Below are 18,495 nucleotides of genomic sequence, written 5' to 3'. Positions count from 1 at the left end.
GACAAGTAGCACACCTGGCCACCCACTCAGATATATCTACCTTCATTCGTATCCAATGATAATACCTCTTAAGGTCTTGATACATCTTAGTTTCACCTGTATGTATCGAGAACTTGGACTTATGAGCTTCCCTCATAATCTCTTCCTTAAGGGTCTTATCATTAGGTACACTAACACGACCTCGTACCAGGATGGTTCCATCTGCCGTGATTTGATACTCCGTCAGTTCATTTCGAGCAACCTTTTGTAGGTTCTCGTCCAAGCCTTGTGCCTGCCTGATCCTGGTGAGGAGATCAGCCTGGTTCACTGCTTCCAAACCCAACGGCTCGTCCTCGCTGGCCATTGTGTTCAGGTGCAATGACCAGACCATCTCTTCCAACTCATCTGCTTCCTTCTCAGCTGATACCTCGGCCCTCCTACGGCTCAAGGCGTCTGCCACCAAATTTGCCTTACCAGGATGGTAAGCAATGTCTAGATCATAGTCAGCCACGAACTCCATCCAATGCCTCTGCCTCAAATTCAATTCTGGTTGCGTGAATATGTATTTGAGGCTCTTGTGGTTGGTAAGGATCTGAACCTTAGCACCATATAGGTAAGATCTCCAAATCTTCAGTGCGAACACCGCGGCCGCCATCTCTAAGTCATGGGTTGGGTAATTCCCTTCATGCTTCCTCAATTGTCTTGAAGCATAAGCAATCACCTTCCCGTGTTGGGTCAGAACACATCCCAACCCAGTGATGGATGCGTCCGTGTACACTACATATGGCTGATCTGCCTCTGGCTGTACTAGGACTGGTGCCTGTGTTAGCATGTCCTTCAGGGCCACGAAGCACTTCTCACAATCCCCCGTCCAGAGGAAACTCACGTCCTTCCCCGTGAGCTGAGTCATGGGATGAGCCAAACTCGCAAACCCTTGACAAACTTTCGGTAGTAACCGGCCAATTCCGTTGCACTCTTAGGTTGTGGCCAAACTTGGATAGCTTGTATCTTTTCCGGATCTACTGACACTCCTTGATCTGACACAATGCGCCCAAGGAAACCAATGCTTTTCTGCCAGAAGCTGCACTTGCTCAACTTCACAAAGAGTTTCTGCTCTCTCAACCGTTCCAACACCGCCCTCAGATGCCTCTCATGGTCCTCTTTGCTTCTGGAGTATAAAAGTATGTCATCTATGAAGATGATTACAAATTCATCCAGAGAGTCTCGGAAGATACCATTCATCATCTTCATGAACGCAGCTGGAGCATTGGTTAGACCAAATGGCATGACCACAAACTCGTAGTGATCATACCGGGTCCGGAATGCCGTCTTCCTTATATCATTGGGCTCTATTGGGATTTGGTGATACCCTGAGGCCAAATCAATCTTGGAAAACCACTTGGCTCCCTTGAGTTGATCCAACAACTAATCAATCCTGGGCAACGGGTACTTGTTCTTCACAGTCACCCTGTTCAACCCCCGGTAATCAATGCACAGCCTGAAACTACCATCCTTTTTCTTCACAAGCAGGACTGGTGCTCCCCAAGGCGAGACACTTGGGCGTATGAACCCTTTGTCCAACAACTCCTCCAGTTGTTTCTTTAGCTCGGCCATTTCGGCAAGAGCCATTCGATAGGGACTTTTAGACAATGGGGCCATCCCTGGTTCCAGTTCTATTATGAACGGATCTGCCCTATCAGGGGGAATGCCCTGTAGCGTCTGAAACACATCCTCGAACTCACTGACCAGCGGTATCCCTTCTGGGTCACCACCCCCCACGACCTCCTTAGTGGTGATTGTGGCCAAGTAAGCCTCACAACCTTTCTCAAGCATCTGTTCTGCTTGGACTGCTGATACCACTAAGCAACTTGAGGTCGGCGTATTACCTTGGAACCTGATCGGGGGTCCACACCCACTCTCGAACTGCACCCTTCCCCGGTGACACTCCAAGGTGGCCCGATTCTTTCCAAGCCAGTCCATACCCAATATCACCTCGTGATTCTTAAGGGGGACCACCACCAGATCCACAGGCATTACACTGTCCTGGATCATCACTAGGACGTCCCTAACCAGTCCCAAGGAATGCATCGCTTGGCCACCGGCTGCATATACTATGCACGGATCATCCCTCGTCCCAATTTGGAACAAACCCTTTCCGATCAACCCTGGACTCACAAAACTATGTGTAGCTCCAGTGTCGAACAGAACGTGTGTTTCCACACCACCAATACTTAGGGTCCCTACAAAGACTCAATCTAAGTATCTAATCCGTTCTAGGTTCCGTACCATGCAATTCTACCAAATGGAAAAGAATAAGCCTAGAATCATTACCAGTGATCGACTTGAACGGTTTAGTCTTGTCCACATCCTTGGACAGCTCGTAAACTCTTGGGTTAGAGGTCTGGCCCTGGATCTGGCTTGGTTTGCTTGCCTCACCGCGACCCTTCTCTTGTTCCGCTTGGAGCTTTGGGCATTCCCGTTTGAAATGTCCTACCTTTCCACAATGGTGACAACCCCTGGTATCACCCCCACTTGAGCCCTGCCTGCGGCCTTGTTCCGGCCCTGGACAGTCCCGAGCTGAATGATCCATCTTGCCACACCGAATACAAGCTCCCGTAGCCTTCCAGCATTCGCCTCCATGATGCCTTCCGCACTTGGAACACTCTGGCCTACCACTTGAGGTTCTACCCTCCTCGGCCGTGTTCCTCTTCCTCTTCCGGTCACTTCCGGAACCACCAGAGGATGCGTGGCTCCTAGACCTGTGCTTAGATACCTCGGCCAGGTTGGTCTCTACAATAGCCATCCTCTCTACGAGCTCTGACACTGTCTGAAAGTGTCCAACCGAGCAGTAGGTTTGAAGTTCGACCCTTAGGCCCCGAACAAACCTACGTATCTGCACTGTCTCCTCTTCCAGCTCCTTACCTACGTAACGTCTGAGCCGGTTAAACTTCTCCTCATACTCACGTACTGTCATGCATCCCTGGGACAAATCCAGGAACTGGGACTCCAGGCGGTCCCAAGCTTCAGCTGGAAAGTACTTGTGGTTGAACTCAACCTCAAAGTCTGAAAAGCGCTCAATAGTCCCATTGGTGCATTTGTCCAACGCCAACCACCAGTTGTGTGCGTCACCTTCCAGGAAGTGAACCGCAATGTCTTTCTTGTACTCCTCCGGACAACGAGTTGAACTGAAGTTTCGAGCCAACCTGCTCCTCCACTCGTCTGCCTCAATGGGATCGGAACTACCAGCAAACTGCTTCGTACCCAGCTTGGAGATGTGAGCTAGCAAGCCAAGTAATCCACTCTCCTAACTGGACGAACAGGCGGATCGATCTCCATCACATCAGCCTCAACTGTAGTTCGATCCTCAACTGTCCTTGCAGCTGTCCGAGCTACCTGTGCGGCTGTTCGAGCTACACCAGCCGCGGTCCCAGCTGTCTGAGCTGCCCTTTGAGTAGCCTGAGCTGTGGCCTTAGCTGGTGTGACCTGGCCCACGGAAGAATTCACCAATGGGGTGAATGCTTGAGTGAAAGCCAACATCTGAGTGCCCATGGCCTTAACCACATCCAACACCTCGCGCATGGATGGCTCGGCCGCCTCCAAGGCACCCATTCCCCGACTGGTCTGGTCTCCTGCATGGGAGGATTCACCTTCCTTCTCACGTCCCAACTCCTGCTGATCACCCAGGTTATCTACCTGAACCTCCAAAGGCAAGGTTGGCGCCACAGCCTCCCCTATCTCATTGGTTACCAGTCCCGCTTGGGTAGGCAACACTCGGGCAGGCAGCACTTGGGTAGGATTGATCCCACCTTTCCCAACTAATCCAGATGCACCAGCCGCCTCCTTGCCTTTCCGGCCTTTAGCCTTCCTAGTCCCCTTAGGCGTTCAAAACACAAACTAGTCAGTTCCATGAACTTCACAAACCTCATAACACACACGGTTAAGTACAAATAACCCAAGCCAGAAGTGTGGTGAACACATAACCCAACCAAATCCTAGAATCAAGCATGCTCTGATACCAACTTGTAAGGCCCGTTCCCGGCTCTTAAGCCCAACCATGAACCGTGGCCTTATCATCCGTTCTTATACAATGATTCCAGTCTTTTAAGGTCCTTTAGGTGTTAAGTTCAAGTTCCTTTAGGTGAGGTTCGAATTTAAACAATCAAGACAAGCGAAGATAAGGGGCAAACAGATTGTATATATATATAACATTATGAGATCCATACATCATTCATAAGTTCATCTACTAGTTTACACACTTAGTTTATCATAAGTTCACAAGTTGCAGAATAGGCTATCAATACTACACGCTTATCAACAATGACCCATGGCCTGAGTCTTCCCGGTATCTTTCCTTTACCACGGTCCAAGTCTGGTCCTGAAACCACATAAATCACATCATGAACACATATGGCCGATAACCTAAGCAACAAGTCTAGAATGGCATGGTTCGGCCCTTAAGAACTAGGATCTGTCCAATTTGGACATACACAGATAAATTCCCAAAACTAAATAAAATGCATGACGATTCATGATAATTCCCAACTAAGAGATTCCCATAGTCAGATCTCAACAGAACCGACCCGGAATGTGAGATCCGACCATATATCAGTCCGGCCAATGCCTAGGACTTTATCCCTGGACCGGCCATGGCCTTGGTCCAGTGTTCCCTGTCTGAATAAATCCAATAACATCACAACACACTATAGAAATCGGCGATCCAAAAGAAGTAAGAGAATGGATGCATCTACCAAGAGAACCGGCCGCAAGGCCGCACGGATCATCCGCAGGCCCGGGGCCATTCCTTGCAGTCTACACCACTAACCTTAGGCGTTCTTTCCCCTGGAGGCACGTCCTTCTCCTTCTCCTTCTCCTTGTCTTTCTGTCTGGTATCCATCTTCACGGCCTGGCCTTTCCACGCTCAGAACACGCCGGCAAGCCAACAACACCACACACGGTTCTCTTCTCTAACCGCCAGTCTCTCTCTTTCTTTCTTTCTGTTATGAGTTTGGCAGAGCTTTGCCTAAGGAATTTCGTGCCATTTTCTGTGCCAGGGACTCTATATTTATAGAGAAAGCCAGCCCCAACTGCCCTAGAGAAATCGACCAAGCAGTTAGAGAGAAAGGGCACAAAACTGCCCCTTTGCACCTTTTCGAGAGTAACTGCCCAACTGCTCTTCCTTTTCCTTTGCGCTGTTCGAAAATCAGGCCCATAACTTTGTCCAGAGTCCCTTGCCCAAGGCCAAGACCCCACGGACCCTAGGTGATTCAGGCCAAGACCCCTCCAGCCCATAACCGCCCATGACCCAACCAAGCCGGCCCGGACCATAACACTTCACCGAGCTGAGTTGAGCTGGCCACTAGCTGGCCTCAGCTGAGTGAGCTAACCTATCAGCTCCAGTGAGCTACCCAGGACCGTGTGAGCTGGTTTCACACTGTCCCCAGCTGGTTGAGCTTGTTCCCGACCTTATCCAGCTGCTAGATCACTCGGCCAGCTCTCCTAAGTTTTCTTCCGTCCATCCTGGCTAAGGCTCAGCTTCCTGATACCCTTAACCTTCTTGTTTGAGCCATGATACGCTTCTCCTTAGGCCAAATGACCTGTCTGGTGCGTCTCCTCTCACCATGGCTCTCCCCAACGATCCTACCTAGGATCGGGGATGCTACAAATCTCGCCGACAGCTCTCGAGCCCAGGCATATACCTTGTTGTATACCATGTCAAAAGCTGAATATCGACCCAACATTCAAACCCGTCAAACAAAAAAGACGGAAATTAGGACCCGAACGTGCTGCCGCAGTAAACGATGAGGTCGAAAAATTGCTTAAAGTTGGGTCAATAACAGAAGTAAGATACCCAGACTGGCTCGCCAACCCTGTAGTAGTCAAAAAGAAGAACGGGAAGTGGCGAATTTGCGTGGATTTTACCGACCTAAACAAAGCATGTCCAAAGGATAGCTTCCCTCTACCACATATCGATCGATTTGTAGAAGCAACAGCGGGCAACGAACTCTTATCCTTCATGGATGCCTTCTCAGGTTATAATCAAATTAGGATGAATCCCGGCGATCGCGAGAAGACTGTGTTCATTACCGATCGCGGAACTTATTGCTATAAGGTAATGCCCTTCGGCCTCAAAAACGCCGGTGCAACTTACCAACGACTCATGAACCGAATGTTCTCCAAACAACTCGAAAAAATGATGGAGGTTTATATCGACGACATGCTCATCAAATCCCTCAAAGCAAAAGATCACGTGTCACATCTCGAAGAATGTTTTGCACAATTAAATTCCCATAACATGAAGCTCAACCCGACAAAATGTAGATTCACCGTGGCATCAGGGGAATTCCTCGGCTACTTGGTCACATACCACGGCATCGAAGCAAATCCGAAACAGATCAACGCACTAATCGAGATGGCTTCTACAAAGAATAAGCGGGAAGTCCAAAGGTTGACCGGTAGAATAGCAGCGTTTAACCGATTTATTTCACGATCAACAGACAAGTGCCTGCCCTTCTACGGTGTCCTGCGAGGAAATAAAAAATTCGAATGGTCGAAAGAGTGCGAAAACGCCTTCCAACAGCTGAAGCATTATTTAGCTAGTCCTCCAGTCCTTGCAAAACCCGTGGAAGGGGAGCCTTTATTCTTATACATCGCTGTGTCGGCAACGGCTGTAGAAACCTATTTTCTACATAAGCAAAACCTTGCTGGATGCCGAATCTAGGTACCCATTGATTGAAAAACTGGCATGCGCGGTCGTAACATCGGCCCGAAAACTAAGACCATATTTCCAATCCCACACAATCGTCATCCTCACGACTTTTCCCCTACGGACAATTTTGCATAGCCTAGGTCAGTTAGGCCGACTGGCCAAGTGGGCGGTCGAGTTGAGTGAGTACGACATCGAGTACCGACCAAGGACGAGCGCAAAGTCACAAGTGCTCGCAGACTTCTTGGTCGAACTTCCAACGGGGACAATAACCAATGAGGAACCAAATTCCACCTGCCTCCTCCACGTCGAAGGATCCTCATCCAAGCAGGGATTGGGTATCGGAATCCATCTCACATCTCCAACGAGCGAGATCTTGGAACGAGCGTTCAGGCTGGAATTCCACGCCTCGAACAACAAGGCCGAATAAGAAGCACTAATCGCAGGACTACGTTTGGCTCACGGCTTAAAAATACGTAATCTCCATGCTTACTGCGACTCCCAGTTAGTGGCCACTCAATTCAGCAGAAAGTACGAAACCAGAGACGAACGGATGGACGCGTACCTCAAACTGGTCCAAGGTCTAGCTCAAGACTTCCACTGTTTTGCCCTTACGCGAATCCCCCATTCCGAGAACGTCCAGGCAGACGCCCTCGCGGCCCTAGCATCAAGTTCTGACCCAGGACTTAAAAGGGTAATTCTAGTCGAGTTCATCGAACATCCAAGCATCGGACCCTCAATCATCGTCAATCTCATAGAGGGTCAAGATGACGAGGAAGAAGAAATTTCGATACAACCACCATCGGAGCAATCTGATTACGGCTGTGATACCCCATGGCTTCAGACGATTCGAGACTACATTATCGACGGCCAACTGCCCGCCAAAAATGGGCAGCTCGCAAGGTCCGAACACTGGCCGCACGCTACGTGACAGTGGACAGCGAAATTTACAAATGGAGATTCTTCGGACCACTCATGACGTGTCTGGAAGGGGAAAAAGCGAGAAACGTAATGGAGGAAATACATTCCGGTTCCTGCGGCAACCATTCCGGTGGAAGATCGCTAGCCGTGAAAATCAAACGCCATGGATACTACTGGCCAACAATGATCGGAGATTGCGAGAAGTTCGCACGAAAATGCAAAAAATGCCAAAGGCATGCACCAACCATCCGACAACCGGCATAAGTTCTTTCCTCCATCACATCGCCTTACCCCTTTATGCGCTGGGCCATGGATATCGTTGGACCTCTGCATAATTCAAAACATTATTGTTTCCTTCTAGTCCTTACCGATTGTTTCTCAAAATGGGTAGGGCGGACTCGTACGCAAGTATAAAAGATGTCCAAGTCGAAAATTTCGTATGGAAAACGGGTCTCAGTTCATATCCACCCGGTTAGAGGCATTCTGAAAAAAATGGAAGATACGACTCAACAAGTCAACTCCCAGATATCCGCAGTGCAACGGACAGGCTGAAACAATCAACAAGACCATTCTCGACGGACTGAGGAAACGCTTAGACCCCAAAAAAGGCAGGTGGGCCGACGAACTCGAGGGAGTCCTCTGGTCTAACCGTACCACCCCAAGGCGAGCAAAGGGAGAAACTCCCTTCGCTCTGGTATACGGCACAGAATGCATGATTCCCGCAGAAGTAGAGTTCCCCGGCGTTCGAAGAAGGTTACTACCCGAACGAGAGGAACTCAATGATGCCATGCTCCTGGATGATCTCGATCTCATTAACGAGCGCCGAGATCGAGCGCTCATCCGAATCCAAAATTATCAACACGCCGCTGAAAAATACTATAATTCCAACGTACGAAATCATAGGTTTAATCAAGGAGATCTGGTCCTTCGTAAAGTCTTCCAAAACACCGCTGAACGAAACGCGGGAAAACTTGGAGCGAACTGGGAAGGTCCCTATAAAATCGAAAAAGTGGTCCGACCAGGTTCTTACAAAATAGCCAACACGCACGGCATAAAAATTCCTAGAACCTGGAACGCGATGCATCTCAAAAAGTACTATCATTAAATAAACCAACTCGCAATCACTGTACTACTAGACGGCTTGATCTCCGCAAGGAGTACGTAGGCAGTTTGCCGAAAGGCAAATTCAGCTGTTCCCCCTCATTAAAAGGGGGGGGGGAGTGGGTACGTATACTCGTATACTCCCAAAAATCGAAAAAACTTCTTCCCATGCTCTTGGTGTTTTCGACTTATCAAAACATCCTCACCCGTAAAATCAGTACGAGGTCTTCGGAAATTAGTCGGCCGTTTAGGAGAAGCAACCTTTAGCATCGCGAGACGCTGCAAAAGATGCCGCAAAGGTTATTTCTTCCGAAAAAACGAAACCTCCGTCACAAAAAAGACATATATATGCACAGATTAACACTTATTTTGCGCAAAAACTCGAAACAACGGCACGCGCGACCAAGTCTGATGCTGATCATATCGAACTCACAAACGTCCTAAACAGACATAGCCATCTCACGAAGATGACTCTCTTACATCCGAAACAAGGATAATAGCGCTATAAAAGAATTCCGAAATTTTGGTCCAGCACTTCCGGTCTCCGGAGAGATGCTCGATTCGTATCAAACAATTCGTATAAGCCGAGAACCTATCGCGGACTTTAAATCGATACGAATCAGGAAGAAATCGCAACAGGAAAAACGATAGGCGGCTAGTCACCGCACAATCCTTAAACCGAAAGTAAACCTAGGTCTTGCCCTAAACCCAGCGCACTGGTCTCTAACATCTCAAGGCATGATATCGAAAGATAAGAGATTCCTAAACCATGCCTCTATGTTTATATTTGACATCTTCAGCGCCTCCGCAGAGCTCACGTCTCGCGGAAGAACTCTCAAAACAGATCTCGAATGAAACATCTCACAATCGAAGAAGGATATGAGACGACAACTCATCACCTTCCTCCCCACTATACACAAACTCATAAAAGTACCATTTGATTATCTTATCATAAAAAATAGCCGCAGAGCGGCAGGGACTCAAAGCCACACACGGCCAGTCCTGAAATAGAAAACAAGGCCATTCAAGGCCGAAACATAAAAACATAAAAAAAATCTCTCGCAATAGATCTAATCCAAGTCATCCTCAGAACTCACACCCCCTCTTCACCCAACGCCTCATCCGAGCCTGGAGCCGCATCACCTCCGTTTTCTCCAACCATCGGGTCTTTCCCCTCTGGGTCTTCTGAACACGTCTGAAGGAAGCATGCGGATTTCAGGTCAGCCAGGATGAGATCAAAATCTCCATCCACGGCCGCCATATCTCCCTTGCCACCGGACAGTCGGGCCTCTTCGGCCTCCAAGGTCGGGTGAGTCTCACTTTGGAACGACCAAACCACGGCCATTCCGCCCTCAATCGTCGCCAAAGCTAGGTCCCTGCTCCGGATACACTCGAGAGAACCCAGGGAAGCAGAAATCTTCGCCAAGCGAGCCTGAAACTCTGCGCGAAGAGCATCCGTGGCCTCTTTGATCCCGCTGCTCGCCAGTCCCGCATCACCCTCGATCTGACGCTGGAACCAACGTACCTCAGAGGATTTGGCCTTCCTGGCCTTTTTCTCCTTAAGCAGGGAACTCGCCGTCTTCCCAAGATCCCTCTCAAGCTCCCCTATCGCGACCTCGAGCTTCGACACTTTTGCGGAGTGGGAATCCTGGACAGCCGTCAGCATAGTCTCGGTTTCAGACATCTACCCCGAAGCTCCACCAACTCCCCGGCAAGGCGATTGGTCTCAGAACCACACTCGCTGATCATCCCATCGATCAACGATATGAACTGCGAACGGTAAAAATTCTTAAGACTAAGTCCGAGAAAAAATGTACTTGAGACGATCGAGAATTCAAGCAAGAAACAAACCTTTCCGCAAAGTCCCAATGCTAGGCTCGATCCACCTTGCTGTGAAGTCTCCCTGTCACCACTCTTGGCAAGTTTCCTTCCGACTCTTAGGCTGAGCAACCGGAACAGCGCTAGGAGTGCGCAACGCCAGAACGATTTCTTTCTTGGCTGGAGGAGGAGGCATAGAGTCAGCGGCCTTCTCCTTGTCCTCGACGAGGATCAGAGTCGTGGAAGATCCCGCAGGTAGGGCTTGCAGAAAAGGAGCCATGACCTCGGTCCCATGACCCGGGGCAATGACCTGCGTAGAAGAAGATGGGAACTTGGAGCCGGCTTGAGCCAGTTCTTTCTCGGCTTGGCGACGAACTAGTTTCTCTCGGAAGGAGAGATGACCGGCAACACAAGCCGGCACCGCAGCCGGAGAAGTCAGAACCAGAGCCGGAGAAGTGGCCACGCCCATCTCGACGTTGGAATCTCTCTTATCACCTTGGGAGGACGACATGTTGAAAGGAAAGGTTTTGGAACTTGAGAGGTTTTTGAAGGTATGAAGAAGGGAAGGTGTGAAGAAAATGAATGACAAGAGATCACTACTTATAGAAGTATGGGTTCGGAATTCGTAACACACATATGTCTCGGTAACTTTTCTTCCGCGGAGTTTAAAGTGTGAATTTCGTCCAATACGCTTAACCTTGTCAAAATCATCTATCCGCCCGCTAGAGTCACGACTCTAACGGGCTGGGGGGCTAACTGTTGGGGTCAAAAATGGTTGCGACTAATTTAACATTCAAAACGTCTGAGGAAGAGAATAAGAATTTCCCCGATGAATACTTTTCGAAATAGATTCATTCTTACTAAAAAGCTTTGCTGAAGAATCAATCCGTTCTATTCTCGGTTATGATTAATGCTTATCTGGTTGTGGTTTCAGGAACTAAGGATGGTTCTGGTCAAGCCAAGGAGCCGTGAAGGCTCGGTCAGTGAGAGGCTGTGTAACGTGTGGTTAGATGATGCTAGGGATGAACTAGTGATTGTCTATGAGACTGTTAAGAAGTTGTGTATTGAATCTCATGTTTCCAAGTAATACAAAGTTTATACATTGTTATTCCGCTGTGCAATCTGTTCGTTTGTTTATGAACCTCATATTCGAATATGACTTAGTAACTAAAAGACTTAAAATGGATCAAACAAGCAAAGAAATTAATAAGTAAGCCTGCGGACTCCATCAGGTCGAGAGGCCAGGGTTTGGGTCTTACAAGTTGGTATCAGAGCCAGGTTGATTCTAGGATAGTTGGGTTATGCGGTCCACACACACACACACACACACGCAGCCAGCTGATTAGGTCTCACGGTGAGGTTTGGTTGCTTAGTCTAGGGATTGTTTTGTTCTGTTTATGTTAGTGTGTTTCGTACTAACATTGTCTGAATCCTTAGGCTGGAAAAAGCAAATCGGGAAAGTCCCGAAGGAGTAAGAAAACAGCCGGTCAGTCTAGTCAACTGGCCATGGACGGGACCAATCTATCCGGATTGCAAACCGATCCGGCCGCGGCTGACACTAGAGACGTGTTTCCAACTGATCAGGCTAATCTTACGGGGACGCAACAGGATGGTCAAGAACATCGGGAGAGTGATGAGGAAGTGGAATCCTCGAACGCTAACCGTGATGGTGACCAGCATGAGAGAGTGGCCGATGGAACGGCTAATGTGCCCGCAACACTGTCCAAAGAGGACTAGTTAGAGGCCATGAAGGTAATGGGGACTCAGGTGGCGGCTATGGCACAACTGTTCATGCCACTAGTGAACTCCTCGGTTGGCAAGGCTACACCTGTGGCTACGACCACCCCCAACACCAATGGTCCAGTTGTGGAAACGGTTGAGGTGATTGAGATCGATCCACCGGAAAAGTCTGAAAAGAAGGTGGACTATCTGAGTCTGCTTCAACATTTATCCAGGTTGGGTACAAAGCATTTCTCCGGTAGCACCGACCCTATTGTGGCAGACGAGTGGAGGAGTAGGCTGGTCCGAAACTTTCAATCAACTCGCTATCCAGAGGATTATAGACGAGACATTGCAGTTCACTTCCTGGAAGGGGACGCGCATAACTGGTGGCTTGCAGTGGACAAGCGCACCAATGGGAGTTTGGAAAGTTTTGCGGACTTTGAAGTTGAATTCAACCGCAAATACTTCCCTGCTGAGGCTTGGGATCGTCTGGAAGCTCAGTTTCTAGATTTGGCCCAAGGCCGCAGGACCGTACGAGAGTACGAAGAAGAGTTCAACCGGCTCAGACGGTTTGTTTGAAAAGAGCTGGAGGACGAGGCAGTCCAGGTCCGTAGGTTCATCCGAGGCCTAAGGCCAGAACTGAAGACCCATTTCTCGATCCGCACTTTCAACACCGTCGGAGAACTGGTGGAACGGGTGGCTTTGATAGAGTCTAACTTGGCTGAAGAAACTAAGCTTAAGGCTAAGTCACAGTCTGGCTCGTCGGGCAACACAAATGATAAAAAGAGGAAGTGGGACAAGGTGGACGGAGGTAAGACCTCTGGTGGCCGACCTACATGTCCCAAGTGTGGAAAGAATCATCCCAGTGAGTGCTGGAAGGCCATGGGGGCTTGTGTGCGATGTGGTAGCATGGATCACACGATCCAAAACTGCACTCGACCAAACCGATTCTCAGACCAGTCCAGTGGCAGCGGCTCCGTGACTTGCTTCCTATGTGGCAAGACGGGACACTACAAGTCGGACTGTCCTAAGCTACAAGGAGGACAAGGGAAGGGCCGTGGAGACACAGGCAAGTCGACCCAGAGTAGGCCGACCACAACACCAAGGGTGTATGAGCTGTCCCGGGACGACGGCGCTTCTGGATCGTTTGATTCGATCTCTGGTAATTCCTAAATTTTTCTTTTTACATTCAAGTAGAAAATGCTTGGTATGGAACCTAGAATGTCGAGGGGATTCTGATGGGGGTCTCTGTTAGGAACCCTCATGATTGGTGGTGTGAAAACCCACGTACTTTTCGACACAGGGGCTACACATAGTTTTGTGAGTCCGGGACTGGTCGGAAAGGGCTGTTCTCTCTGGACGCTGGAGATAATTTTGGGATAGTGAGGGCGGCCGGAGGGCAAGCCATGAACTCACTAGGTCTCATGTCAAATATCCCAGTGTCAATACAGGGAAAGGTATTCCCTATGGATTTGGTCTGTGTCCACCTAAAGAATCACGAAGTGATCCTAGGTATGGACTGGTTGGGAAAGTATCAGGCCACTCTCGATTGCCATAGAGGTCATGTGCAATTGGAGACTGGGCTTCGACCGATCCAGTACCAATGTCTGTGTCCGGCTCAAGAGAAAGTAGTGGTTTCAGCAGTTCGAGCGATTCGGATGTTGGAACAGGGTTGTCAGTCCTTTTTGGCTACAATTACAACTACAGAGCCGGGCAGTTCTGTCTGTCTGAAAGACCTTTCAGAGGATTCGTTGGTGTCGAAGTTTCCAGATGTGTTCCAGGTACCTCAGGGTGTCCCCCCTGATAGGTCGGATCCATTTACGATTGAACTAGAGCCAGGGACAGCTCCGCTGTCCAAGAGTCCGTACCGGATGGCTCCGGCCGAGATGGCCGAGCTAAAGAAGCAATTGGAAGAATTGATTGACAAGGGGTTCATACGGCCAAGTAGCTCCCCTTGGGGTGCACCAGTTCTCTTTGTGAAAAAGAAGGATGGTAGCATGCGTCTGTGCATCGACTATCGAGGGTTGAACAGGGTCACTGTGAAGAACAAGTACCCGTTGCCCAGGATAGACGAGCTGTTGGATCAACTCAAAGGAGCCAAGTGGTTTTCCAAGATTGGTTTGGCTTCAGGGTATAATCAGATCCCTATAGAGCCAAATGATATTAGGAAGACGGCATTTAGGACCAGGTACGGTCATTACGAGTTTGTAGTGATGCCGTTCGGTCTGACCAATGCACCTGCCGCTTTCATGAAAATGATGAACAGCGTGTTCCGGGATTTCTTGGATGAATTCGTGATCATCTTCATTGATGATATCCTAATTTATTCCAAGGATGAGGAATCTCATAGGAAATACTTGAGAGCCGTGCTGGAACGATTACGAGAACACAAACTCTATGCTAAACTCAGTAAATGCAGTTTTTGGCAGAAGAGTATTGGGTTCCTCGGCCATATTGTTTCCGATCAGGGCATCTCGGTGGATCCAGAGAAGATCAGGGCAATCAAGGATTGGCCCCGACCACGCAGTGCCACGGAAGTCAGAAGCTTCTTAGGGCTGGCAGGTTACTATAGGAAGTTTGTGAAAGGATTCGCAAGCTTGGCTCAGCCTATGACGCGGTTGACTGGGAAGGACGTTAAGTTCACATGGGCTGAAGAGTGTGAGGAATGTTTCTCCGCACTTAAGAACAAGCTGACTAGCACACCCATCCTGGTGCTTCCGGAGGCCGACCAACCATATGTGGTCTATACGGACGCGTCCATCACTAGACTAGGTTGCGTATTGACCCAGCATGGGAAGGTCATTGCCTATGCGTCCAGGCAGTTGAGGAAACATGAGGGAAACTACCCCACCCATGATCTCGAAATGGCTGCGGTAGTATTCGCCTTAAAGATTTGGCGATCATACTTATATGGCGCTAAAGTTCAGATACTTACGGACCATAAGAGTCTTAAGTATATATTCACCCAGCCTGAGTTAAACTTAAGGCAGAGGAGGTGGATGGAATTCGTAGCTGACTACAATTTGGACATCACCTACTATCCTGGAAAGGCTAATCTGGTAGCAGACGCTTTGAGCCGGAAGAGGGCTGATGTATCGGCTGAACGGGAGGCGGACGACCTGGACGGTATGGTCCGTGCTCTGCGGCTGAATGTGCTGACTACGGCAACCGAAGCTTTGGGGTTGGAGGCGGTTAACCAAGCCGACCTGCTTACTCGAATCCGGTTGGCTCAAGGTGAGGACGAGAACCTGAATAAGGTTGCTCAGAATGATAGGACGGAGTACCAGACTGCAAAGGATGGTACCATCCTAGTAAACGGACGGATCAGTGTTCCTAATGATAGAAGTCTAAAGGAAGAGATTATGAGGGAGGCTCATAAGTCCAAATTCTCGGTTCATCCTGGTGCGACCAAGATGTACCAGAACCTTAAGAAATTTTATCATTGGATCCGTATGAAGGCAGATGTTGCGGAGTGGGTGGCCAAGTGTTCCACTTGCCAACTCATCAAAGCAGAACATCAGGTGCCTAGTGGGTTATTGCAAAGCTTGCCTATTCCGGAATGGAAATGGGATCACATCACAATGGACTTTGTGACCGGGTTCCCTACCACAAGGAATAAGAAAGATGCGGTTTGGGTTGTGGTTGATCGACTAACCAAATCAGCACACTTCCTGGCTATCAAGAAGTCGGATGGGGTAGATCAGATTGTACGTAAGTACATTGATGAGATCGTCCGACTACATGGTGTGCCGGCAAGCATAGTTTCAGATAGGGATTCAAGGTTCACATCTTACTTCTGGAAGGCTTTCCAAAAAGCTTTAGGAACAAGAGTGAACATGAGTACAGCCTATCACCCACAGACGGATGGACAGTCTGAACGTACGATCCAGACGTTGGAAGATATGTTGCGAGCATGTGTTCTAGACTGGGGTGATTCCTGGGAGAAACATCTACCTCTGGTAGAATTTGCTTACAACAATAGCTTCCATAGTAGTATTGGCATGTCGCCATACGAAGCTCTGTATGGGCGTCCATGCAGGACACCCTTATGCTGGACCGCAGCATGATTGGTCTGGAGATTGTCGAAGAGACAACCGAAAAGATCAAGTTCTTGAGGGACAAGATTAGACAGGCACAAGATCGCCAAAAGAACTATGCAGATCGAAGAAGGAAAGATCTCGAGTTCCAAGTAGGTGACTTGGTGTATCTCAAAATGATTACCTTCAAAGGACGAGTCCGAATTTCTAGGAGACGGAAGTTAGACCCGAGATACTTGGGGCCGTTCAAGGACATTGAAAGAGTTGGGATGGTGGCCTATAAGTTGGACTTGCCGGCCAAGATGGACGCATTCCGTAATGTGTTCCACGTCTCCCAACTTCGGAAATGTTTGACGGACCAAGACATCGCTCTTCCTGCCATTCCAGACGATATTGGTAAGAACCTAACCTTGGAAACGAGGCCAGTTCGAATCATAGATAGGATGGAAAAAGCAACAAGGAAGAAGACGGTCCAGATGGTCAAGGTCGTCTGGGACTGTAATGGTCAGGATATAATCACTTGGGAAACCGAAGCTAGAATGAAAGCAGAGTACCCAGAGTGGTTGGATCAGTTTGTTTCCGAGGAAGCATTCGATTCGGATTCGAGGACGAATCCATCCCAAGGGGGGGAGACTTGTCACGCCCCCAATCCTGAGTAGGATTGTTGGGACGGCCATGGTTCGAGGAAAACGTGCAAGCCAGTCTTAGGACATCAAGGCAAGCGTTCCATGGTCGAGAAAGAAGGTTAAGGACATAAGGAAACTTAGACTTAACCTTATACAAGGTAAGAGACAGCTAGGATGAGTAAGACAGTAGCTGGACGAAGTGGACGAGTAGCTCGGCCAGCTCAAGGAAGCTAGGTTCAGTCCACTTCAGCTCAGTCCCTACTAAGTCAGCTCCACTAGCTGGACTACTAGCTCACTCAGCTGAGGCAGCTGAGAGTCAGCTCATCTCAGCTAGACGGACTGTCCGGGCTTTAGGCCGATGGTCCGGGTCCGGGTCAGTGGGGGGGGCTGTGAGGTCCGGCCATGAGGCCATGGGCTGTTGGGTCTTAGGACAAGGCCATGGGCTAAGTCCAGGAGGCTTGGGGCGTGGGTTGGGCTTGTGGCCGACCCCAAACCCAATCAGAAAGGGCGAAGGGATGCAAGTGGCCGAAAGGGGACAACCCTTGGCCGATGATGCCCATTCGCTAGCAAGTTATGCCTGTTCGTGGGGCAAGACTTACCCCCTCGTTTTCTATAAATATGGGGGCTCTCTGGTCGATTTCATTATCCAATTCCAGAGTAAAATACTCAGAGAAAACATAGAGAGAAAGAAAGAGAGAAAGAGAGAGTTCCGGCCAAGAGAAAGGCCGATTGTGGTGGTGTTGTGTTCCGGCGACTCTGATCGTTTGAGAACTAACTCCGGTCAAGAATGGGAGATCAAGACAAGGAGAAGAGCATGAAAGGTTGGTTTCTAAGTCCCATCCGGCTCTCCTTATCTGTTTCAATTCGTTTCTCTTCTCTTCTCTCTGGTTAAACACGAAAGGTTGTGTTGGTTGAGTCTAAGGGACACGTCCCTAGGCTTTGGCCGAACATAACCAAACCGCTAGCCTAGACACGGGTCGGTTAGTGGGATGATCCGATCGCACCAAGAATGGGCGGTTAGGACGAACGGTTGGGAATGACCCAAAGGGCACGAGTTGTCAAGAGTCATGAGTTTCCAAGAGGCACGAATGGCACAGGTTAGGACCGATCCTTATGGATCAGCCTATGGCTTGTCTAGTCAAGACAAGGTGACGGTTTGTCTAAGCCAAGGTAGAGTCGCAAGGTCTGACCGGTTGCTAAGCCTTTCGGATTAGGCTTGAGGCTTACTCGGCCGATTGGATCCAGGCCTAAGGCCGGATCAGGTAAGGGAGTCCGTTGGGCCATTGAGCCGGACTCCATTGGCCGGTCGCACCTAGATTCTATCCGGTTAGACGGATTTGTCTTTGGGGACGATCCGGATCTGTTCGTGTGTTCTGTTTATCTATTCTGGACTATCTATCTGATTCTAAGTCAAGGGGTGGTTGGTTGAATGACTTAGGATACGGTAGGTAGGTTCATACTGTTTATGATTGTGTTGACTGAGGTTTATCTAAGTTCTAGGAACCAAGCCAAGCATTGTAGAATCAATCCGTTCTATTCTCGGTTATGATTAAAGCTTATCTGGTTGTGGTTTCAGGAACTAAGGATG

This window comes from Brassica napus, unplaced genomic scaffold, assembly GCF_020379485.1.
Source record: "Brassica napus cultivar Da-Ae unplaced genomic scaffold, Da-Ae ScsIHWf_2428;HRSCAF=3137, whole genome shotgun sequence".
In the NCBI taxonomy this organism is placed as follows: Eukaryota; Viridiplantae; Streptophyta; class Magnoliopsida; order Brassicales; family Brassicaceae; genus Brassica; species Brassica napus.
Note: the sequence above shows the minus strand (reverse complement) of the source record.